General features: G+C 50.5%; 1 protein-coding gene across 4 annotated transcripts in view; it reads left to right on the top strand.

Moving 5' to 3' along the window:
* Positions 1-25,421, top strand: part of PIR121 (transcription activator) — a 230,962-nt gene that overhangs the window by 84,780 nt on the left and 120,761 nt on the right. The window lies entirely within an intron of this gene.

Raw genomic sequence — 25,421 nt, 5'->3', positions numbered from 1 at the left:
TGCAGCCGCTGTTTCGCCGTCGTCCGTCGCCTGCCCCTGCAGTTCCGTCGCCTGTCGCCCGCGGCTGCAGTCCTGTCGCCTGTCGCCCGCGGCTGCAGTTCCGTCGACCGCCGCCCGTCGCCAGCCCCTGTTGTTCCGTCGCCCGCGGCTGCCCTTGCCGCCCTGTTCCGTAGCTCCCTTGCTCCGTCGGGCGCAACTGAGCCCCCCGCCCCGCTGCTGGCCAGCCCAACGTCAGCGGCCCCTGCCCTGCTGTCGTCTGCCTGAGTGGCGGGCTCAGTACCAGCCCTTTGCTCGTTTGCCCTCTGTGTTTAGGGTTTCTGCTGGCGAGGCCCCTGCCCTGTGCCCCCGATTATCCCGCGCTGCCGTCGACTGCCAGATCCGTGTTCCACCCTCAGGCCCTTGCACGGTTAGGGTTGCGCCCTGCCCCACGTGTTCTTGGGACAGGCCTCGACTCAGGCTGACAGGTAAAGCTCCGGTTTCATTGGCTGTGTTTGTGGAATCTGTCCTTGGACAGCGCCGCTATACAGGAAAGAAAGAGAGCAAGAGCGAGAGAGAGAGCGCGAACGAGACGACAGCAGTATGGCTGGCCTGGATATGGATTTTCTCGACCAGACGGTGGCAGCCCTTGGCCCTGATTCCGATGCAGAGGAGACAGAGGATATGGTGCCATGCACGGAGGAGCTGCCTCCGGGTTCTGATCTGCCAGGCTCTGAACTGCCGCCTGCTGGCAAACGCTCCAAGCACACTTCTGATGAGCCAATGGGTCCTCAGGAACGTTCCTATGCGCAAGTGGCCTCTGATCCTGTGGATTCGCAGGAAATCGACTGGGAGCATTTGCTAGACTTTGCCAATACCCTGCTTGGCGATTATGTCCAGCATAATACTGAATCTTTTTCTGAAGCGGGAACGGATGATGTGCTGGAAGCTACAGTGGACCCTAAATCAGTCTTGAGATCTTTCTCGGTTTTTTATGATCGTGCAGTTATCCTTTTCTTCACTGGCAGGATCCCGGTGCTGTCACATATTCGCCAGTGGATGCACCATTTATTGCAGGGGGAATGTGTTGAGGAGATCTTCCTTGGACCCCGCGGCTTTTATGAGGTGCTGTTGAAATCAGAACTGCATCGAGCTGAGCTCCTGTCCAAGTTGCCACTATTCTTTGATCGCCGCCTGGTTCATGTTGTACCATGGCGTCCCATGGCTGACTTCCAGCGTCTGCTTCAACGAGAATGCCCGGTGTGGGTGGAGGTGGAAAATTGTCCGGCGGTCTATTGGCCAATGTTGAAGGACGCCATGGCGGTTGTGGGCACGGTGCTGGTCCCCCCAAGCCTTAGGGCAATGAACCGGAATCGTTTATGCATGTTATGGGACACGGCCAGGAAAAGGCCCGCCTGGCTTCGCCTCAGTTGTTCAGGCATGCACCCTCTGCATTTTCGCTTGAAATGGGGCAACTTTGCGGGGCACTGCTTTTCATGTGGGAAATTGGGACATTTCATGACTGAATGGCCTGAAAGGCAACCGTCTGTGGAGGATGCACAGGTTATGCTGCCCAAGGACGACATGGTGCTTGATGCTCCGCCCCAGGAAGTCACGGATAAAGGCAAACAACAGGTCCTGGGTTTGGATTCCCGTCGCATGGACTGGATTGAGGCACGTCCCAAAAAAGGTAAAAAGTTGGATGCCGGCCTGGCAGATCCTGGGCCTCCTGTTTCCCACGACTTCGTGCGCACGTATACGCGCAGAAAAGAAATGGTCACTTCACAGCAGGCTCCGCGCACTACGGCCCCGTCGGCCCCCCGTAATCAGGCTCCAAGGAAAGTCTATACTGATGGTCCCAAAGGCCCTCCTGCTAAGCTGGCTTTTGATACCAAAGGTAATGTCATTACTCCCTGGGATCGGCGTTATCCCCGCCCCACTCCCAAGGCAGTGGATTTACCCTCTACCTCTAAAGCAGGTCGCCAGAATTCCTTTGCAGTATTGGCTGATTTTCTGGATGAGGGCGTCCTGGATGCTCTCGCGGAAAAGGTGAAATCGAGGCAACAGGTGCCTCGTTCCTGACTTTCTTTTTTGAAGAGATATGAAGCTAGCCACATGGAATGTGCGAGGCATTTGCTCTCGCCATAAGCAACATGCCATGTGGACCGTCTTGCATGAAAATCGGTGGGATGTATTGTGTGCAGTTGAGCACAAAAGTCACGGTGAAGCAGGGAAAGTTGTGGACTGTCATGGATTCCGTCTGTTTTATGCAGGCACCCATGCTACGCACTATTCGGGCGTGCTGATGATTGTCCATGAGAAATATCAGCCTGTCCTTATTAAAAATGATGTGCAGGGCCGCTTTCTGGTTATCGAAGTCTTATTTGAAGGCGAGATTTTATGGTTACTGGGCCTCTATGCGCCGAATGATCCCGCATCCCGACGGGATCTTTGGTCCACTTTGCAGGCCTCCATGTCACGTGGCCGAAGGGGGCTTTTGATGGGAGATTTCAATATGTGTATTCACTCTTCTCAGTCCACTTCAGCGCATTCGGTCATGGATGCGCCGGAAAGCCGGGTGTGGAATTCCTTTGCTTTGCATGTTCTTAAGTAGGATCTTTGGTCCTGGCTTCACCCTTCCTTTGCGGGGTTTACTTTTCATTCTGCACAATATGCAACTACTTGGTCGCGGCTGGACAGAATGTATATCATGCAGGGGGACGATTTTCTTCCCGAGATGCTGGAAATGAAGGTCTTGCAGCAGTATGCGTTGTCGGATCATTTCCCCCTTCAGCTGGAGATGCGGGCACAATCTATTGCACCTTTTATGCAGTTGCTGGATAGGCTCCCATTACGTTTCAACTCCTCTTGTTTGAAGCATCCCATATTTCAGGGCTATATGCAGCAATTGATCGACAGGTTCTTATTGGACTTCACCTCTGAGGGCTTGCCTTCATTTGCACGGTTGCTCTCTAATGTACGGCGTCTTGCTCGGCAGTATGGGATCCACCATGCATCGCTTTGTCGCCGTCGTCGATCTGCAGCAGAGGAGCTACTGGCTTTGGTCCGCTCCTTGCTCCTGGATTCCCCAGATGATGATTTTCTGCTGTCATTGGAGAGGTGTTTGGCCCATCTTCTTCAAGTATTTCAGTTAAAATCTTATCAGCAGGCCAAGCTGCATACCTTGACTGACACATTGCAAGATAGTGCCTGCCAGTCTCATAAGTTCTTTCGCGCCCTGCATGCGTCTCCGGCTCGTGACAATATGACCAGACTCCAGGATCCGGAGGGTCGCATGGTCACTGATCCGCAGACCATTGTCAATATGTGCAGAAATTATTTTATGGATCTCCTTGGTTCTTCTCCCTCCCCTTCTACCCAGGTTACGCATGCCCGCACGGTCTTCTATCATCTGGTCCGTCAGCAGGTTCCATTGGATATGCAAGCCACTTTGGAGGCGGATATTTGCGAGGAGGAGGTCATGGATGTTTTGTTGCACCTGCCGACGGATAAAAGTCCTGGCTGGGATGGTCTCACTAATGAATTCTTTCAGAGCTCAGCCACTCAGTTGGTGAAGCCATTGGTGGTCTTGTTTCAGCAGGTTTGGGAAACGGGGGTTATGCCCTCCTCATGGAAAGAAGGCCTTATCAAACTGATTCCAAAGGTCCCTTCACCGTCAAAGCTGCAACACTGGAGACCAATCTCTTTGATGGGCTCCATGTACAAAATCTACTCCAAAGTGCTAGCGAATCGGCTTCACAAGCACCTTCCCGCTATTGTGCATCCTCTCCAATATGGTTTTATTAAGGGCTGCAACATTCTGCATAATATCTTAAATGTGCAAATGGCTATTGACTATGCGCGACACTCCGGTCAGGAAGTGGTATTGATTCAATTGGACTTGGAAAAGGCGTTTGATTATGTGGACTGGTCTTTCATTGCAAATCTCATGTCTGCTATGGGCTTTGGCACCCGAATGTCCCGATTGATCTACACCATCAGTGTTGCGGCTTCATCCAGAGTTATGCTCAATGGTGGGGTTACTGAGCCCTTTGTCCTTGCACGCTCAGTCAGACAGGGTTGTCCTCTGAGTCCGCTCTTTTTTGCCCTGGCGACGCACTCGGTCCTTTCAATGTTTTCCTCCATGGCAGATTCGGCTCAGCTGGCAGGGCTGTCTCTTCCTTTGGGCCACCACTTCATTAGCCAATCTTTGGCTGATGACACCTTTATGATTTTGCAGGCGGACAGGGACAACATTCGCAAGGCATTAGATGTGTGGACGCTTTTTGGTCAAGCCTCTGGACTTCGCATTAATGCCTTTAAGTCCGCCATTCTCAGTTGCACGGAACCTGATTTACAGTCATTAGGCTGGCAAGGCCAGGTGTTTTCCCGTGGCTCTATTGTCAGACATCTTGGATACCCAGTGGGGGTGGATGTACGGCCAAAGGACCTGCTGGACTGGATTTCACAAAAACTGGCGGCAAAGTTTATGTATTGGAAGTCGCAAGCGTGGCCTTTCCATGTCCGCCTCAAAGTGGCTCAGTCAATTATGCTCCCAATGCTATCGTATTTCTTGCCATTGTTGCCCTGGACGCCTACTATTTTGAAGCCTCTCACTCACCCCATCCGTTTCATGCTATGGAAGAAGGATTCTCTGCAGGCAGGCATTTCTTGGATTTCATGGTCGCATACATGTACCCCTAAGCGCATGGGTGGTGGAGCTCTTTTGGATGCAGAACATCATATGCTGGCTCTCCGTTGGTCCCTTTTTCGGGCCATGTGTGTGGATCATCACCCGTGGACTATCATAGCCTGTTATTTCCTTGAGGACGGCGGGCTCCGCCATGGTAACACCCGGCTTCGGGCCTCCTGGTGGCATGGCCTTAATGCTGATTCCCGTTTTTCCAGCTCCTGTTCCCCTTTGTTACAGCACTTGGTCGACTCTTGGAAAGTGGTGCTCAAAAAGGCCCGGTGGCACCCGGTAGGGGACCGCTTGCAGACTAACTCCTTTCAGCTGGAATTGTTGGCAGTATCGAGACTCCTTTCATGGGAAGACAAACATCAGCTCAGACTGCGATTTAACCGCATGGCCCGTTTAGGTGTGTCGTCGGTTGCGGATGCTACCCTTGCCACGCGCAATGTCCTCATATCCTTTCGGACTGCTAGGCGACTTTTCAAGAACCCGCGCGGATACCGTGATTTATGGGGAAAGCTGTCGGCGGAGCTTCAGGGCAGGCAACCCTTTCCTGCCCTGGCTGTGGATCGCCCTTGGCAGGACTGGGACCTTGCAGGCCGATTGAGTCTGGAAAAGGCCTCTACTAATCAGGTCTACCATCTTCTTATTCAGGATCGCCAATGGCTGGGTGACAAAGCTAATACTGTTTGGGGACTGCGGAAATCGCTGACATGGTGGCAGACTACGCTGATGGAGGGCTGGCTGAATAAGGCACCTTTCAAATGCAAGGTCTTTCTTTGGCGGGTAATGATTGGTGGTCTTCCTCTTGCCTCGGCCCTTGCCAAGCGTCGCATCTCCAATGGCACTTGCTTCTTCTGTACCACAACGACGGAATCAGCTCGACATCGTTTTCTTTCTTGCCCGCTCGCCAAGAATATCTGGTTACTTTTGTCGCACATGTGGCGCACTGTGGTGGGCTCCTCGCTAACTCCTTTCGACTGGGTTTTTGGGCGCCCGAAGTATCCCACACTGCCACAGTTGCATATGAAGATACTATTTTACTTCTTCAGATACTGGGGATGCTGGCACATTTGGACCACGCGCAATGCTTTTCTCTTTGATTCGGCCTCTAATGTACCGCGCCATGTTGCCAGGCTTAAAGGCCTCTTGCACTGGCAGTTAGATCTCATCCAACATGCTGACTTGCTCCCTCGGGAGGATTTGCTTCCTTGGCATATGGCAATTGCCTCTGGGTCGTTGCCATGATTCGTGTAACTTTTTAGTACACTACTACTGGGATTTTCCCCACGTTGGCCTAGGGCCCTCGTGCCTTTTGTAATCAGAAAGAGAGAGAGCGAGAGAACTTCTTCTCCTGATGGCTTAGTGTCATCAACTATCTTGTAATCAAGTCATCTTGTATTTTTCGTAATTAATACAATTACCTTTTACGAAGAGAGAGAGAGAGAGAGAGAGAGAGAGAGAGAGAATCGCCTCCGTCGCCTGACTCCTCCCACTGTCGTCTGCGGGCTCTGCGGCCGTCCGCCCTGGTTCACGCCCGTTCGCGCCCGTGCGCCCTAGTTCGTGCCTGTCTACCCTGGTTCATGCCCGTCCCGCTATCGTCTGCAGGCTCTGCGCCCGTCCGCTATCGTCTGCAGGTCCGCCGCCTGCGTCTGCAGGCCCGCCGCCTGCGTCTGCAGGCCCCGCCCTCGTCAGCAGGCCCTCCGCCCTCGTCAGCAGGCCCCGCCCTCGTCTGCAGGCCCTCCGCCTGCGTCTGCAGGCCCCGCCCTCGTCTGCAGGCCCTCCGCCCTCGTCAGCAGGCCCCGCCGCCTGAGCCCCGTCGTCCTAGTCTGCAGGCCCCGTCTGCAGGCTCCGTCGCCCTCGGCTGCGTGCCCGATCTCTTGTCGCCCCTGCTTCGCAGCAAGTCTGTGGCTGATGGTTCAGCCCTGCCGTTGCCTGCTAGCCTTCTTCCTCGTACAGCTCAGCTTTTATTAGCTGTCTTTGCAGAGTACACCCCTGGACAGCGCATCTGTACAGACCAGCGGGTGAGAGAGAGAGCGGGAGAAAGACAGGGTCAGTCCTCTTTCACGATCAAATTGTCATACGATGGCTGGTTTGGATCTGGATTTCATAGACCAAACAGTGGCGGCACTTGGCCCGGATTCTGATGCCGAGGAACCTGAGGATATGGTTCCGTGCAACGAAGAGATGCTTCCTGGTCCCGACATTTAGCCTGCGGGTAAACGTCCCAAGCATACTCCGGAAGAGATAGGTGTTCCTCAGGATCCTTCCTATGCTCAGGTTGCTTCGGATCCTGCGGACTCCCAGGATGTTGACTGGGAGCATTTACTGGAATTTGCCAACACGTTGCTTGGCGACTACGTTCAACATAATCAGGAAGCCTTTTCCGACTCAGCGCCTGAAGATGTTCTGGACGCCACCGTTGACCCAAAAACTGTCCTGCGCTACTTTTCAGTATTTTATGATCGCGCTGTGATACTCTTCTTCACTGGTCGAATCCCGCTGCTCTCCCGTATTCGCCAGTGGCTGCACAGTCTGTTACAAGGGGAATGTGTTGAAGAGATTTTTGTTGGCTCCCGGGGGTTTTTTGAGGTTCTGTTAAAATCAGAGACGCATCGTGCTGCTCTCCTGTCTAAACTGCCTTTATTTTTTGAACGCCGCTTGGTTCATGTAGTTCCATGGCGCCCAATGGCAGATTTTCAGTGTCTGCTGCAACGTGAATGCCCTGTATGGGTGGAAGTGGAAAATTGCCCGGCTGTTTATTGGCCACTGTTGAAGGATGCTATGGCCGCGGTGGGCACTGTTCTCGTCCCTCCCAGTCTCCGGACAGTGAATCGCAACCGCTTGTGTACGCTATGGGACACTGCAAGAAAAAGGCCTGCTTGGTTGCGCCTTAATTGCTCGGGCATGCATCCGTTACACTTTAGATTGAAATGGGGCAATTTTGCAGGGCACTGCTTTTCCTGTGGACAGTTGGGGCATTTCATGGCTGAATGCCCGGAACAGCAACATACCTCCGATGTTGGCCATGCTGTGCCGCCCACGGAAGATATGGCGTGTGATGCCCCGTCGCTGGATGCTATCCACCAGCCCCAAGTTCTGGCCAAAGGTAAACAACAGGTTTCGGGTCTGGATTCCCGAGCCACTGATTGGGTGGAGGTACGTGCAAAAAAAGGCAACAGGGTTGTTGCTGGCATGGAAAATACTGTGTCTACTCCCTCACAAGATTCCATGCGTACATATATGCGCAGGAAGGAAATGTTGTCTTCTGAGCACGCTGCTCCTGCTATGGTTTCCTCTGCCCCCCGTCATCAACCCGCCAGGAAAATGTATTCAGATCGTCCAAAGGGTCCCCCTGCTAAGCTGGCATTTGATACCAGAGGTAATGTCATTATCCCATGGGACCGTCGTTACCCCCGTTTCAACCCCAAGTCAGCAGATATGCCGTCTACTTCCAAATTTGGTCCTCACAACTCTTTTGCTGTGTTGGCGGATTTCTTGGACGAGGGAGTCCTGGACATTCTTGCTGACAAGGTCAAATCAAGGCAAGCTGTGCCTCGTACATGATTTGGTTTTAACTACACATGAAAATAGCCACGTGGAATGTGCGAGGAATTTGCTCTCGCCACAAGCAACATGCCATGTGGACGGTATTGCATGAAAATCAGTGGGATGTCCTGTGCGCTGTTGAGCACAAGAGTCACGGTGAAGCCGGAAAAGTAGTGGATTGCAATGGCTTTCGACTGTTCTATGCAGGGACACAGGCCATGCATTATTCGGGAGTGCTCATGATTATACATGACAAATATCAGCTTGTGCTTATTAAAAATGATGTTCATGGCCGCTTTTTGGTGATTGAAATTTTATTCGAAGGGGAAATCTTATGGCTACTTGGCCTCTATGCTCCGAATGATTCGTTATCTCGTCGGGAGCTTTGGCAGACTTTGCAGGCCTCCTTGTCACTTGGCAGACGAGGCTTCTTCATGGGGGATTTTAATATGTGTGTGGATTCTTCCTAGTCCACATCGGAGCATTCGGTGATGGACGCGCCTGAAAGTCGTATGTGGCATAAGTTGGCTCTTTCTGTTCTTAAGCAAGATCTTTGGTCCTGGCTACACCCGTCTTCTACAGGGTTTACTTTCCATTCGGCTCAGTATGCAACAACATGGTCGCGACTGGATCGTATGTATATTATGCAGAATGATGACTTTCTTCCCGAGATGCTCGACATTAAAGTGTTGCAGCAATATGCTTTGTCAGACCATTTCCCTCTGCAGCTTGAGCTGCTTGCACAACCCATTGCACCTTTCAAGCGATTTCTGGACCGCCTCCCTTTGCGCTTCAACTCATCTTACCTGAAGCATGCACTCTTTCAGGGCTATATGCAGCAATTGATTGACAGATTTGTCTTGGACTTCTCTTCTCAGGGCACTGCGTCTTTTGAAAGATTGCTCTCTAATGTGCAACGGGTTGCTCGGCAGTATGGGATTTATCATGCCTCTCTTTGTCGGCAGCGTCGCAAGGCAGCAGAGGATCTGCTGGCTTTGGTTCGTTCTCTGCTGGTCGACACTCCGGATGATGCATTTCTGCTTGCACTAGACATGCGGCTGGCCGATCTTATTAAAGCATTCCAGTTAAAATCATATCAGCAGGCAAAACTGCAACATCTGACAGAAACTTTGCAAGATAGTGCATGTCAGACCCATAAGTTCTTTCGAGCGCTCCATGCCTCTCCTGCTCGAGAAAATATGACCAGACTCGAGGATGCAGAAGGCCACCTTATCCTGGATCCGCAGACTATTGTGCATGTGTAGGAATTATTTCCATGACCTTCTCGGTTCCACCTCTCCCCCTTCGGCCCAAATTACTCAGGCCCGTTCGGCTTTTTATGACCTGGTCCGCAATCAGCTCCCGCAGGACATGCAAACTACTATGGAGTCTGATATTTCTGAGACAGAGGTTATGGACGTATTGCTACACTTACCTAAGGATAAAAGCCCGGGTTGGGATGGTCTCACTAACGAGTTCTTTGAAGCTTTTGCTACCCAACTGGTGAAACCTTTGCAGGCTTTGTTCCAGCAGGTGTGGGAAACGGGGATCATGCCTTCCTCATGGAAAGAAGGCCTCATTAAACTGCTTCCAAAAGCTCCTTCGCCATCTAAGTTGACACAGTGGCGCCCAATTTCTTTGATGGGTTCAATGTACAAAATCTTTTCCAAGGTAATGGCGAATCGGCTCCATAAGCATCTCCCGGCCATTGTGCACCCTCTACAGTATGGTTTTATTCAGGGCCGAAATATCCTACACAATGTATTGAACGCTCAACTGGCAATTGATTATGCCAGGCATTCCAATCAGGAGGTCGTACTGATTCAACTGGACCTGGAAAAGGCTTTTGACTATCTAGACTGGTCTTTCGTTGCTGAACTTATGTCTGCTATGGGCTTTGGTCCACGGATGTCTAGTCTCATATACACTATTAGTGCTGCAGCGTCTTCGCGAGTCATGCTGAACGGAGGTGTTACTGACCCATTTGTCCTTGCCCGCTCTGTCAGACAAGGATGCCCTTTGAGCCCTCTATTTTTTGCCCTTGCCACACATCCAGTTCTTTCGATGTTATCTCATATGGCAGCCTCTTCTTAGTTGGCAGGACTGTCGCTTCCTACAGGACAGCACTTCATTGGCCAATCCCTGGCGGATGATACTTTTATGATTTTGCGTGCAGACAGGGATAACCTTTGAAGAGCATTGGATGTTTGGGGCCTCTTTGGTCAGGCGTCCGGCCTTCGCATTAACGCCCTCAAATCAGCCATTCTCAGCTGCACGGAGTCGGATTTGCAGTCCTTGGACTGGCAGGGTCTGGTTGTTCCTCGTGGCTCCATTGTCAGGCACCTTGGGTATCCTTTGGGTGTTGATGTTCCCCCAAAGCAGCTGCTGCAGTGGATTTCTCAGAAAATGGTGGCTAAGTTTATGTATTGGAAATCTCAAGCCTGGCCTTTCCATGTTCGTCTCAAAGTGGCCCAGGCTATTATGTTGCCAATGCTCACATATTTCTTACCATTGTTGCCCTGGACTACTACGACTCTCAATGCTCTTACTCAGTCCATTCGTTTCATGCTATGGAAGAAAGACTCATTGCACGCAGGTATTTCCTGGATCTCTTGGTCGCATGCGTGCACTCTTAAACGCATGGGTGGCGGAGCTATTTTAGATGCCCAAACTCAATTGCAGGCACTCCGTTGGTCGCTTTTCCGCGCCATGTGCTCGGATCATCATCCATGGGTGGATATAGCCCGTTATTTTCTTGAGGGCCAGGGGCTTCAACATGGCAATACCCAGATCCGGAGTTCTTGGTGGCATGTTCTTAATGCTGATTCGCGGTTCTCTTGCTCTTCTTCGTTGCTGCTCACTCATTTGGTGTGTTCCTGGAAACACGTCCTTCAGAAGGCCCAGTGGCATCCAGCGGAGGATCGTCTAGCTGCTAACTCTTTTCAATTGGAGTTGCTGGCAGTTTCCCGTTTACTTACATGGGACGGTAAACAGGACCTCAGACCACAATTCAACCGGATGGCCCGTTTGGGTTTGTCTTCAGTTGCGGATGCCACCCTTGCCAGTCGCAATGTGCTTATATCTTTTCATACAGCCAGGCGGCTTTTCCGGATCCCTCGTGGTTACAGGCCTTTATGGGAACAGCTTTTGAGGGTGCTCCAGAGCAGACAACCCTTTCCTGCCCTTGCTTCGGATCATCCCTGGCAGGATTGGGACCTACAAGGCCGGCTGACCGTAAGCAAAGCTTCTGCTAACCAAGTGTATCATATTCTGATTAAAGATCATCAATGGCTCGTCACCAAAGTGAATGCTTTATGGGGATTACGTAAATCCCGGTCATGGTGGAGGGAAACTGTGATGGCGGGCTGGTTGAACAAGACACCTTTCAAATGTAAAGTGTTTCTTTGGAGAATGATGGTTGGTGGTCTTCCGCTTGCTTCGGCTCTCTCCAAGCGACGAATCTCCAATGGCCACTGTTTCTTTTGCACCACTGCTGTGGAATCCGCCCGCCACCAATTTATTTCTTGCCCCCTCGCAAAGAAAGTCTGGTTATTTATGTCGGCTGTTTGGCAAGGAGTGGTTGGTCCCACCCTGCGCCCCTTTGATTGGGTTTTTGGGCAGCCCAAATACCCCGCTCCTGCACAGCCACATATGAAGCTTGTGTTTCATTTTCTTCGATATTGGGGCTGCTGGCATAACTGGACCGTCCGGAATGCTTTTCTTTTTGACTCCGCCTATAATATTCAGCCGCATATTGCCAGGCTTAAGGGCCTCTTGTATTGGCAGTTGGATCTTCTCCGGCATTTTGATTTGCTCTCTAGGGAGGACTTACGTCCCTGGCATAGGGCAATTTCCTCTGCATCTTTGCCATGACATTGTAACTTGTAGCATTTAGAATCTCTTCACATGATGACTTAGATTGTCGTCATGTATCTTGTAATCAAGTAATCTTGTATTTTTTTCGTAATTAATATAATTACCTTTTACGAAAGAGAGAGAGAGAGAGAGAGAGAGAGAGAGAGAGAGAGAGAGAGAGAGAGAGAGAGAGACGTCGACTGGTTGACCATCGCGACCCTGTTCGCTGTCGCCATCGCCATCGCCTGCGGGACTGCTCGTCGCGACCCTGTCCGCCACGCCTGTTGCATCGCCTGTGCCTCGTCGCCGTCGCTTGCAGCCCCCGTCGCCATCGTTGTTTTTCCTGCCGGCCCCGCTGGCGCCCGTTGGCTGCGTGCCCCGCCCTGCCGCCGCCCGTCTGACCTGCGAGATTGGCGCCCTCCTGCGCGCCGCCTGTCGCTACCCCCTGCGCGCCCTTCGTCGCCCCCTGCCCTGTCGCCTTTCCTCACCCCCTGCGTGACACCTTTGACCCGCCTGCGTGCTGCGCCGCCCTGCCCTGTGATTTCTTCGCCGTCCTGCCGTGCGCGCCGCCTGGCCCCTTCCCCCAGGGCAGCGCAGGCTTGACTGGATCCTGCGTGAAGCTGGGGACCAGCAATCTGTCCCTGCGCAGGATCGACCTCACCTAACCTAGCTCGCCCTCTGCGACGACGAGTGTGAAGACAGCAGTATGGCTGGCCTGGATCTGGATTTTCTTGACCGGACGGTGGCAGACCTTGGCCCTGATTCCGATGCAGAGGAGCCGGAAGATATGGTGCCATGCACGGAGGAGTTGCCGCCGAGTTCTGAACTGCCGCCTGCCGGCAAACGCTCCAAGCATACGTCTGATGAGCCAATGAGTCCTCCGGAACGCTCCTATGCGCAAGTGGCCTCTGATCCTGTGGATTCGCAGGAAATTGACTGGGAGCATTTGCTGGACTTCGCCAATACTCTGCTCGGCGATTATGTCCAGCATAATACCGAATCTTTTTCTGTTGCGGGAACGGATGATGTGCTGGAAGCCACGGTGGACCCCAAATCAGTCTTGCAATCCTTCTCGGTGTTTTATGACCGTGCAGTTATACTTTTCTTCACTAGCAGGATCCCAGTGCTTTCGCATATTCGCCAGTGGTTGCACCATCTATTGCAAGGGGAGTCTGTTGAGGAGATCTTCCTTGGATCTCGCGGCTTTTATGAGGTGCTGCTGAAATCGGAAACGCATCGCGCTGAGCTCCTGTCCAAGTTGCCGCTATTCTTTGATTGCCGCTTGGTCCATGTTGTGCCATGGCGCCCCATGGTCGACTTCCAGCGTCTGCTTCAACGCGAATGCCCGGTGTGGGTGGAGGTGGAAAATTGTCCGGCGGTCTATTGGCCCATGTTGAAGGATGCGATGGCGGTTGTGGGAACCGTGCTGGTTCCCCCAAGCCTCAGGGCGATGAACCGCAACCGTTTATGCATGCTATGGGACACGGCCAGGAAAAGGCCCGCGTGGCTTCGTCTCAATTGTTCGGGCATGCATCCTTTGTATTTTCGCTTAAAATGGGGCAACTTTGCGGGACACTGCTTTTCATGTGGTAAATTGGGGCATTTCATGGCCGAATGCCCTGAAAAGCAATCGTCTTCGGAGGATGCGCAGGTTGTGCTGCCCAAGGACGACATGGTGCTTGATGCCACGCCCCAGGAAGCCCTTTAGTCTCCTCATGTCATGGATAAAGGCAAACAACAGGTCCTGAGTGTGGATTCCCGTCGCACTGACTGGATTGAGGCACGTCCCAAAAAAGGTAAAAAGTTGGATGCAGGCCTGGCGGATCCTAGGCCTACCGCTTCCCAGGATTCCGTACGCACGTATACGCGCCGGAAAGAAATGGGCACTTCACAGCAGGCTGCGCGTCCTACGGCCCCGTCTGCCCCCTGTCATTAGTCTCCAAGGAGAGGCTATACTGACGGTCCCAAAGGCCCACCTGCCAAGCTGGCGTTCGATGCCAAAGGTAATGTTATTACACCCTGGGATCGGCGTTATCCCCGCCCCTCTCCCAAGGCAGTGGATTTCCCTTCTACCTCTAAAGCAGGTCGCCAGAATTCTTTTGCAGTATTGGCTGATTTTCTGGATGAGGGTGTCCTGGATGCTCTCGCGGAAAAGGTGAAATCGAGGCAGCAGGCGCCTCGTTCCTGACTTCCTTCTTTGAGGATACATGAAGATAGCCACGTGGAATGTGCGAGGCATTTGCTCTCGCCATAAGCAACATGCCATGTGGACCGTCTTGCATGAGAACCAGTGGGATGTATTGTGTGCAGTTGAGCACAAAAGTCACGGTGAAGCAGGAAAAGTGATGGATTGTCATGGATTCCGTCTGTTTTATGCAGGGACCCATGCTACGCACTATTCGGGCGTGCTGATGATTGTCCATGAGAAATATCAGCCTGTCCTTGTTAAAAATGATGTGCAGGGCCGCTTTCTGGTGATTGAAGTCTTATTTGAAGGAGAGATTTTATGGCTGTTGGGCCTCTATGCTCCGAATGATCCTGCATCCCGACGGGATCTTTGGTCCACTTTGCAAGGCTCCATGTCACTCGGCCGAAGGGGGTTTTTGATGGGAGATTTCAATATGTGTGTTGACTCTTCTCAGTCCACTTCAGGGCATTCGGTAATAGATACGTCGGAAAGCCGGGTGTGGAGTTCCTTTGCTTTGCATGTACTCAAGCAAGATCTTTGGTCGTGACTTCACCCTTCTTTTTCAGGGTTTACTTTTCATTCCGCACAATATGCAACTACCTGGTCGCGACTGGACAGAATGTATATCATGCAGGGGGATGATTTTCTTCCCGAGATGCTGGAAATGAAGGTCTTGCAGCAATATGCGTTGTCGGACCATTTCCCCCTCCAGCTTGAGATGCGGGCACACTCTATTGCACATTTTGTGCAATTGCTGGATAGGCTCCCTTTACGTTTCGACTCCTCTTATTTGAAGCATTCAATTTTCCAGGGCTATATGCAGCAGCTGATTGAGAGGTTCTTATTGGACTTCGCCTCTGAGGGCTTGCCTTCATTTGCACGGCTGCTCTCTAATGTGCAGCGGGTTGCTCGACAGTATGGAATCCATCATGCCTGGCTTTGCCGCCGACGTCGACATGCAGCAGAAGACTTACTGGCTTTGGTCCGTTCCTTGCTTCTGGATTCCCCAGATGATGATTTTCTGCTGTCACTGGAGAGGCGGTTGGTCCATCTTATTCAAGTGTTTCAGTAGAAATCTTATCAACAGGCCAAGCTGCACAACTTGACTGACACATTGCAAGATAGTGCCTGCCAGTCTCATAAGTTCTTTCGCGTCTTGCATGCGTCTCCGGCTCGTGAAAATATGACCAGACTCCAGGATTCGGAAGGTCGCATGGTCACGGATCCGCAGACCATTGTCACTATGTGTAGAAACTATTTTATGGAACTTCTTGGTTCTTCTTCCTCGCCTTCTAGCCAGGTTACGCATGCCCGCTCGGTCTTCTATCATCTGGTCCGCCAGCAGGTTCCAGTTGATATGCAAGCCACCTTGGAGGCGGATATTTGCGAGGAAGAGGTTATGGATGTTTTGTTGCACCTACCGAAGGAGAAAAGTCCTGGCTGGGATGGTCTCACTAATGAATTCTTTCAGACCTCGGCCACGCAGTTGGTGAAGCCATTGGTGGTCATGTTTCAGCAGGTTTGGGAAACGGGGGTCATGCCCTCCTCATGGAAAGAAGGCCTTATCAAACTAATTCCAAAGGTCCCTTCGCCGTCAAAGCTGCAACACTGGAGACCAATCTCTTTGATGGGCTGCATGTATAAAATCTACTCCAAAGTGCTGGCGAATCGGTTTCACAAGCACCTTCCAACTATTGTGGATCCTCTCCAATATGGTTTCATTAAGGGCCGCAACATTCTGCATAATATCTTAAATGTGCAAATGGCTATTGACTATGCGAGGCACTCCGGTCAGGAAGTGGTACTGATTCAATTGGACTTGGAAAAGGCGTTTGATTATGTGGACTGGTCTTTCATTGCAGACCTCATGTCTGCTATGGGCTTTGGTACCCGGATGTCCCGATTGATCTACACCATTAGTGCTGTGGCTTCCTCCAGAGTTATGCTTAATGGTGGGGTTACAGAGCCATTTGTCCTTGCACGCTCGGTCAGACAGGGTTGTCCTTTGAGCCCTCTCTTCTTTGCCCTGGCGACTCACCCGGTCCTTTCAATGTTATCCTCCATGGCAGCCTCTGCTCAGCTGGCCGGGCTGTCTCTTCCGTTGGGTCAGCACTTCGTTAGCCAATCTTTGGCTGATGACACCTTTATGATTTTGCAGGCGGACAGGGACAACATTTGAAGGGCATTAGATGTTTGGACACTCTTTGGTCAGGCCTCTGGGCTTCGCATCAATGCCTTTAAGTCAGCCATTCTCAGTTGTACGGAGCCTGATTTACAGTCCTTAGGCTGGCAAGGCCAGGTGGTTTCCCGTGGCTCCATTGTCAGGCATCTTGGATACCCATTGGGGGTGGATGTACGGCCAAAAGACCTGCTGGAGTGGATTTCACAAAAACTGGCGGCAAAGTTTATGTATTGGAAGTCGCAAGCGTGGCCATTCCATGTCCGCCTCAAAGTGGCCCAGACAATCATGCTACCAATGCTAACGTATTTCCTGCCTTTGTTGCCATGGACGCCTACTACTTTGAAGGCTCTCACTCATCCCATCCGTTTCATGCTGTGGAAGAAGGATTCACTGCAGGCAGGCATTTCGTGGATTTCATGGTCACATGCATGTACCCCTAAGCGCATGGGTGGTGGAGCTATTTTGGATGCACACACTCATATGGTAGCTCTCTGTTGGTCCCTTTTTCGTGCCATGTGTGTGGATCATCACCCGTGGACCATCATAGCCCGTTATTTTCTTGAGGACAGCGGGCTCCGCCATGGCAACACACGGCTTCGGGCCTCCTGGTGGCATGTCCTTAATGCTGACTCTCATGTTTCCAGTCCCTCTTGCTCTTTGTTACTGCACTTGGTCGGCTCTTGGAAAGTGGTGCTCCAAAAGGCCCGTTGGCACCCAGTAGGGGACCGCTTGCAGACTAACTCCTTTCAGCTGGAATTGTTGGCAGTATCGAGACTCCTTTCATGGGAAGATAAACATCAGCTCAGACCAAGATTTAATCGCATGGCCCGTTTAGGTGTGACGTCGGTTGCAGATGCTACCCTTGCCACTCGCAATGTCCTCGTCTCGTTTCGGATTGCTAGGCGACTCTTCAAGATCCCGCGTGGATACCGTGATTTATGGGAGCAGCTTTCGTCGGAGCTTTAGGGTAGGCAACCCTTTCCTGCCGTGGCTGTGGATCGCCCTTGGCAGGACTGGGACCTTGCAGGCCGGCTGAGTCTGGAAAAGGCCTCTACTAATCAGGTGTATCATCTTCTCGTTCAAGATCACCAATGGCTGGGTGAGAAAGCTAATACTGTTTGGGGACTGCGGAAATCGCTGTCATGGTGGCAGAAAACGCTGATGGAGGGCTGGCTAAATAAGACACCTTTCAAATGCAAGGTTTTTCTTTGGCGGGTGATGATTGGTGGTCTTCCTGTGGCCTCGGCCCTTGCCAAGCGTCGTATCTCGAATGGCAATTGTTTCTTCTGTACCACACTGGCGGAATCGGCCCGACATCGTTTTCTCTCTTGCCCGCTCGCCAAGAATATCTGGTCACTCTTGTCGCACATTTGGCGCGCGGTGGTGGGGTCCTCGCTAACTCCTTTCGACTGGGTTTTTGTGCGCCCGAAGTATCCCACACCGCCACAGTTGCATGTGAAGATTTTATTTCACTTTTTCAGATATTGGGGTTGGCACATTTGGACCACGCGCAATGCTTTTCTCTTTGATTCGGCCTCTAATGTACCGCGACATATTGCTAGGCTTAAAGGGCTCTTGCATTGGCAGCTAGATCTCATCCGACACTCCGACTTGCTCCCTCGGGAGGATTTGCGTCCGTGGCATATGGCAATTGCCTCTGGGTCGTTGCCATGATTAGTGTAACCTTTTTAGTGCATTACTACGGGGATTCCCCACACGTTGGCCTAGGGCCCTCGTGTATCTTGTAATCAGAAAAAAGAGAGAGAGAAAGAAAGAGAAAACCTCTTCACATGATGGCTTTGTGTCATCATGTATCTTGTAATCAAGTAATCTTGTATTTTTTTCGTAATTAATACAATTACCTTTTACGAAAAGAGAGAGAGAGAGAGAGAGAGAGAGAGAGAGAGAGAGAGAGAGAGAGAGAGAGAGAGAGAGAGAGAGAGAGAGAGAGAGAGAGAGAGACGATCACACTGCGCCCCTTTGATTAATACAATTACCTTTTACGAAAAAAAAAAGAGAGAGAGACGATCAGTATGATCTTATTCTTTCTGCCATTGCTTCCTTGGACTAAGAAGTCCATTTTGGATTTGGTTCAGCCTCTCAGATTTATGCTCTGGAAAAAGAAAGGCAATAGTTTGGGGCAGGTATGGATCTCCTGGCAGCATGTGACCACTCTGAAAAGGATGGGGGGTGCAGCTTTGCTAGATGTCAATTTGCATATGGCCGCTTTTTCCTTGGTCAGACATTGCCAAATTCTTCATAGGAAAGACTTGCATCTCTCATGGTAGCACGGTTATTCATGCTTCCTGGTGGCATGCGCTTAATTCTACAAGGCCTTTAAAGGTCTCCCAGTCTTTTCTCCTTTCTCATTTGATAGCCTCCTGGAAGGAGATGCTTCCTTTTGTAGTTTGGCGTCCCCCAGATATTCGGAAAGAGGAAAATTCGCTGCAAGAAGAAATATTGGCTTCTTCGAGGTTATTGGATTGGCCACTAAAAGATTTGCAGCGAGACAAGTTCAATTAGATGGCTAGGTTGGGGTTGAAGACAGTCCGTGATGGTGTTATTCCTGGGCAGCCCTATCTTTATTCCTTTAGGCGTATTCGTCAGTACTTTAGGGTGCCTCGTGGATACAGGGACATTTGGTCGTCCATCCAGGACAGTCTTTAGAGGTTTTCCTTTGCATGTGTTACAACCATTGGATCCTTGGCGTGATTGGATGTTTGTGCTTCCTGATGATTTTGGGAAATGGTTCGTCATAATATTAGGCAAGATTCTCAATTGAAGCTTGCCCATCCTTCGCCGCCCCCAATCACTCAGACCTTCCAACACAGAGATAGGGGTTTTTATATGAAACCTCAATCTTCGTGTACCCCAGCAGTGGAAGATAGAAGGACTTCTGATTCAGCCTTTCAATTGGATGCTCGGGGAAGGCTTGTGCCACCTCGGGATGTTTTTCTCTCCCAGCAACTGCAGTGTCCTTCCCGAGCTTCGATTGCGGGTCTGCAAAGAGCAGATCTTGTAGATGCCATACGTACTGAAATGGAGAGATTCTAGGCTGCCAAGGCTATAGATATAAAAGGGAAAGGGAAAGCGATGGTTTAGTAGTTTTTCTTATTTTTTGATTGATCATGAAACTTGCTTTGTGGAATGTAAAAGGTATTTCTTCGGGTAGCAAGCAGTATTGGTTGTGGAAAGTTGTGCTTGCCAGAAATTGGGATGTTTTTTGTGCTGTGGAGCACAAACAACATTCTTTGGCTGGATCTTCTTATGTGTATAAAGATTATGTGGTCTTTTTTAGTGGTCGCACTCCATACAAATCGGGAGCTATGTTGGTTGTCAAATCCTCCCTGCAACCAACATTGGTTTCTCAAGATACCCGCGCCCGATTTTTGATCCTGGAAATATGTTATGAGGGGGAGGTTTTGTGGATTGTAGGCGTGTATGCTCCTTCAAAGGGATCGTCGTTAGCTTTGGGATGACCTGCATTGCCTTGCCTTGGCTCGTCAAGGCTTTGTTATGGGTGACTTTAATGCCTGTGTTTTTGCAGAGCAGGTGACCTCTCCGCATTCGGTTATGGATGGCCCTGAGCGGCAAGCTTGGGATGCTCTTGCAGCGGCATCTTTGAAACATGACATGCGGTCCTAAATGTATCCATCACAACACGGATATACTTATCGCTCTTTTTAGCATCCAAATACTTGCGCCAGACTGGATAGAATCTACATCTGCCAAAGTGACTCCTTTCTTCATGCAGTCGTTGATATGCGGGTGGAAAGCCACCATGTTTTGTCAGATCATTACCCTTTGGTCTTGGAAATGAGCCATAGACCTGTTCATGCATTCAAGGCCCTCCTTGCCCATTTGCCTCTTCGGTTTGATCAATCTTTTTTGCAGCAAAATCAGTTGTTGGTAGATGTTCAGCACTTGATAGCTTCTTTTAGCTTGAAGGTTCTATCTACAAGAATGGAAGCATGGGCGGTTTTTAGGGATAATGCGCGAGCCTTATCCCGAGAATGTGGTATTCAGTATGCTTACTTGTTTCGAGCTGAATTGCAACATGCTCAAGCTTTATTAGCCCATTCCTTGGCTTTGTGTCAGACTGGGGATTCCGATGATGACTTGCTCACTTGCATTGAATGGCTGAAAGGTAGGGTCCAATCTCTTGAGGAAGAGGAGTATGCAAAATACAAACTGTTAGTCAGAGCCAAAGCTTTACATGATAACAATAGTCAAACTCATCAATTTTTTGCTTGTCTGCATCAGAAATATGGCCGGCAAAATATTGTGGGCTTAAAGGATGGGCAAGGTAATATGGTGACTGATCCTGCCTCCATTATTCGGATGACTGTTGACTTTTATAGGGCCTTGTTGGGTCCGCAAGAGATCCTGACAGATGCTGTTCTCTTTGCTAGAACATACATTTGTGGCTTGGTTAGTAATCAGGTTGAACTAGAATGGGTGAATCTAATGGAGGCCGATATTTTGAAGAGGAAGTGGAAGAAGTGTTGTCTCACTTGCCTCGAAGGAAGAGTCCAGGATGGGATGGGCTTCCTAATGAGCTGTTTTCAGCCAATGTGCAATTGCTTAACGACCCATTAACTCGATTGTCTCAGCAGGTGTGGAACTCGGGTATGATGCCTTCAGATTGGAAAATTGCACTCATCAAGTTGTTGCCCAAAATTCCCTCTCCATCCTCTTTGAAACAATGGAGACCCATTTTAGTTATGGGATCGTTATATTAAATCATCTTCAAGATCATTGCCAACATATTGCATAAAGTATTTCTGCACCTCAGTCATCCACATCAATACGGTTTCATTAAAGGGCGGAATATAATGCACAACATTTTGAATGTCCAGCTGAGAATCGATTATGCCAAAGCTTCTAGCCAGCATGTTGTTATGCTTCAGTTGGATATTGAGAAGGCATTTGATCATGTGAGTTGGTCATTTTTGCGGCAATTAATGTCTACAATGGGTTTTGGCCCCTGTATGATTTCTCTAGTTGATACCATCCATGGTGTTGTGGTTCATATTGCTCTTAATGGAGGGATTATGGAGGAAATTGCCTTATCTCGGTCTCTTCGGCCAGGCTGTCCACTCAGCCCCTTGCTGTTTGCTTTGGTAACTCACCCGATGCTGTCATTATTGGATAAGTTGGCAGCTCAAGGTGAGATAGTTGGCTTATCTCTTCCTGGCAGTGATGAGCTAGTGGGCCAATCTTTGGCAGATGATTCTTTTATGTTCGTCAAGGCGGATCCTATAAATGTTAATCGGGCAATGGTGGCCTAGAACCTTTTTGCTTTGGCATCGGGTCTTCACATTAATACTCAGAAATCCACCCTTCTCTCCTATACAGAGAATGATCTACAGGCCTTGGGATCGGATGGAATTGTGATCCCAAGGGGCAATATAACTAGACACCTGGGATATCCTATTGGTGTGGAGGTTGCTCCCGTGCTTTGTTGGATTGGATGATATCCCGAATCCATGACAAGCTCATGTACTGGAAATCTTAGAGTTGGCCTCTTCATGTTATGCTAAAAGTGGCTCAATGCATCATGATCAGTATGATTTCATTCTTTCTGCCATTGCTGCCTTGGACTAAGAAGTCCCTTTTGGAATTGGTCCAGCCTATCAGATTTATGCCGTGGAAAAAGAAAGGCAATCTTTTGGGGCAGGTATGGAGCTCCTGGCAGCATGTGACCACTTCGAAAAGGATGGGGGGTGCAGCTTTGTTGGATGTTAATTTGCATATGGCCACTTTGAGGCTGTCCCTTTTGCAGAGTCTATGTATTCAGTGTCATCCTTGGTTAGATATTACTAGATTCTTCATAGAGAAGATTGGCATCTCTCATGGAAGCATGGTTATTCATGCTTCTTGGTAGCATGCACTTAATTCTATGAGGCCCATAAAGGTCTCCCAATCTTTTATCCTTTCTCATTTAATTGCTTCTTGGCAAGAGATGCTTCGTTTTGCTATTTGGCGTCCTCCGGATATTCATAAGGAGGAAAATTCGTTGGAAGGAGAAATACTTGCTTCCTCAAGGTTGTTGGATTGGCCACACAAAGAGTTGCAGCGAGATATTGGATGGCTAGGTTAGGGTTGAGGACAGTCTGTGATGGGGTTATTCTTGGGTAGCCCCGCCTTTATTATTGTAGGCGTATTCGTCAGTACTTTAGGGTGCCTCATGGATACAGGGACATTTGGTCGTCAATACAGGACTGTCTTCAGAGGTTCTCTCCTTTGCCTGCATTACAGCCATTGCATCCATGGCGTGACTGGAAGTTTGTGCTTCCTGATGACTTTCAGAAAAGGTCAGCGAATCAAATATATCATCAGAAGGTGGAATCTAAAAGATGGGTCATGGGGAAGGATAATAAGGTTTGGCATCTCAGGGATAGCAAAAAGATGTGGCGGGACAGATTTATCCAGCTTTGGAAGTCTAAGGTTCTGTATCAAGGTAAGGTGTTCATGTGGAGGTTGCTCATTGGGGGTCTTGCAACGGGAGAAGTGCTCTGTGCTCGAAAGATCTCTGCAGGCCGCTGTGTTTTTTGTATGACATGCGATGAGACATTGCTTCACCTCTTTGTCTCTTGCCCTATTGCGAGACAGATCTGGAATTTCATTTCCCGTGTGTGTGGTTCTTGGTGACCCAGCACTACATACCAATTCGTTTGTGGATTATGGAAAATATGTCCTCTGTGCCTTCTTTGTCTTTAGATTATTCTTGCCTATTCCATTTTCTTATATGGACAGCCCTGTGGCACATATGGCGTACTCCCCATGCCTTTATTTTTGATTCGACATCGGGCATCCATGGGCATGTGGCCCAAGTGCGTGGATTGGTCTTATGGCAAATCACTTCTATGATGTCAGGAGACCTGGTCCTTCCAGACATTGTTGCTCCCTGGCTGGCGGTTGCTCGCTCTACTCTAGCTGTTCTTTCTGTCTGATTTATTAGAATTGCTTATGTAATAGGTTGTTCTTAGAGCTTGCTCTTATCTTGTAAACGTCTATAGTGACAGTGTGAGAGAGATTGAGTATGCTGACCTGATGGTGTGATGTAATAGCATGTAAGAGATACAGTGAGAATATTGACCTGATGGTCTCATGTAAATATTTACTAATTAACTCAATTATCTTCACGGAGAGAGAGAGAGAGAGAGAGAGAGAGAGAGAGAGAGAGAGAGAGAAGGGAGAGCGAAACGATGGCGGCGGTCCGCGTCCTGCCCCTGCGCCCTCCAACGACGTCTGAAGCGCCTGTCGCGTCGCTGCCTGCCTGCATGTGAGGTGAGTGCCCTGCGCGTCCGCCTGGTTGACTGTCGCGACCTCCCTGTCGCCATCGCCATCGCCTGCGAGACCTCCCTGTTCGCCATCGCCTGCCCTCGTTCGTCAGCGCCTGCGAAAACCCTGCACATACCTGTTCGCCCTCGCCACCGCCTGCGCCCCGTCGCCCTCGTCTGCAGGCCCCGCCGCCTGCGTCGGCAGGCCCCGTCTGCAGGTCCGCCGCCTGCGTCTGCAGGCCCGCCGCCTGCGTCTACAGGCCCCGCCGCCTGAGCCCCGTCGTCTTAGTCTGCAGGCCCCGTCTGCAGGCTCCGTCGCCCTCGGCTGCGTGCCCGATCTATTGTCGCCCCTGCTTCACAGCAAGTCTGTGGCTGACGGTTCAGCCCTGCCGTTGCCTGCTAGCCTTCTTCCTCGTACAGCTCAGCTTTTATTAGCTGTCTTTGCAGAGTACACCCCTGGACAGCGCATCTGTACAGACCAGCGGGTGAGAGAGAGAGCGGGAGAAAGACAGGGTCAGTCCTCTTTCACGATCAAATTGTCATACGATGGCTGGTTTGGATCTGGATTTCATAGACCAAACAGTGGCGGCACTTGGCCCGGATTCTGATGCCGAGGAACCTGAGGATATGGTTCCGTGCAACGAAGAGATGCTCCCTGGTCCCGACATTCAGCCTGCGGGTAAACGTACCAAGCATACTCCGGAAGAGATAGGTGTTCCTCAGGATCGTTCCTATGCTCAGGTTGCTTCGGATCCTGCGGACTCCCAGGATGTTGACTGGGAGCATTTACTGGAATTTGCCAACACGTTGCTTGGCGACTACGTTCAACATAATCAGGAAGCCTTTTCCGACTCAGCGCCTGACGATGTTCTGGACGCCACCGTTGACCCAAAAACTGTCCTGCGCTCCTTTTCAGTATTTTATGATCGCGCTGTGATACTCTTCTTCACTGGTCGAATCGCGCTGCTCTCCCGTATTCGCCAGTGGCTGCACAGTCTGTTACAAGGGGAATGTGTTGAAGAGATTTTTGTTGGCTCCCGGGGGTTTTTTGAGGTTCTGTTAAAATCAGAGACGCATCGTGCTGCTCTCCTGTCTAAACTGCCTTTATTTTTTGAACGCCGCTTGGTTCATGTGGTTCCATGGCGCCCAATGGCAGATTTTCAGCGTCTGCTGCAACGTGAATGCCCTGTATGGGTGGAAGTGGAAAATTGCCCGGTTGTTTATTGGCCACTGTTGAAGGATGCTATGGCCGCGGTGGGCACTGTTCTCGTCCCTCCCAGTCTCCGGACAGTGAATCGCAACCGCTTGTGTATGCTATGGGACACTGCAAGAAAAAGGCCTGCCTGGTTGCGCCTTAATTGCTCGGGCATGCATCCGTTACACTTTAGATTGAAATGGGGCAATTTTGCAGGGCACTGCTTTTCCTGTGGACAGTTGGGGCATTTCATGGCTGAATGCCCGGAACAGCAACATACCTCCGATGTTGGCCATGCTGTGCCAATCAGGGAAGATATGGCGTGTGATGCCCCGTCGCTAGATGCTATCCACCAGCCCCAAGTTCTGGCCAAAGGTAAACAACAGGTTTCGGGTCTGGATTCCCGTGCCACTGATTGGGTGGAAGTACGTGCAAAAAAAGGCAACAGGGTTGTTGCTGGCATGGAAAATACTGTGTCTACTCCCTCACAAGATTCC

This window comes from Lygodium microphyllum, chromosome 5 (genome assembly GCF_053477565.2).
Source record: "Lygodium microphyllum isolate KBCC chromosome 5, Lygodium_microphyllum_v1.1.10, whole genome shotgun sequence".
In the NCBI taxonomy this organism is placed as follows: domain Eukaryota; kingdom Viridiplantae; phylum Streptophyta; class Polypodiopsida; order Schizaeales; family Lygodiaceae; genus Lygodium; species Lygodium microphyllum.
Note: the sequence above shows the minus strand (reverse complement) of the source record. Positions and strands in the feature narration are given on the sequence as shown.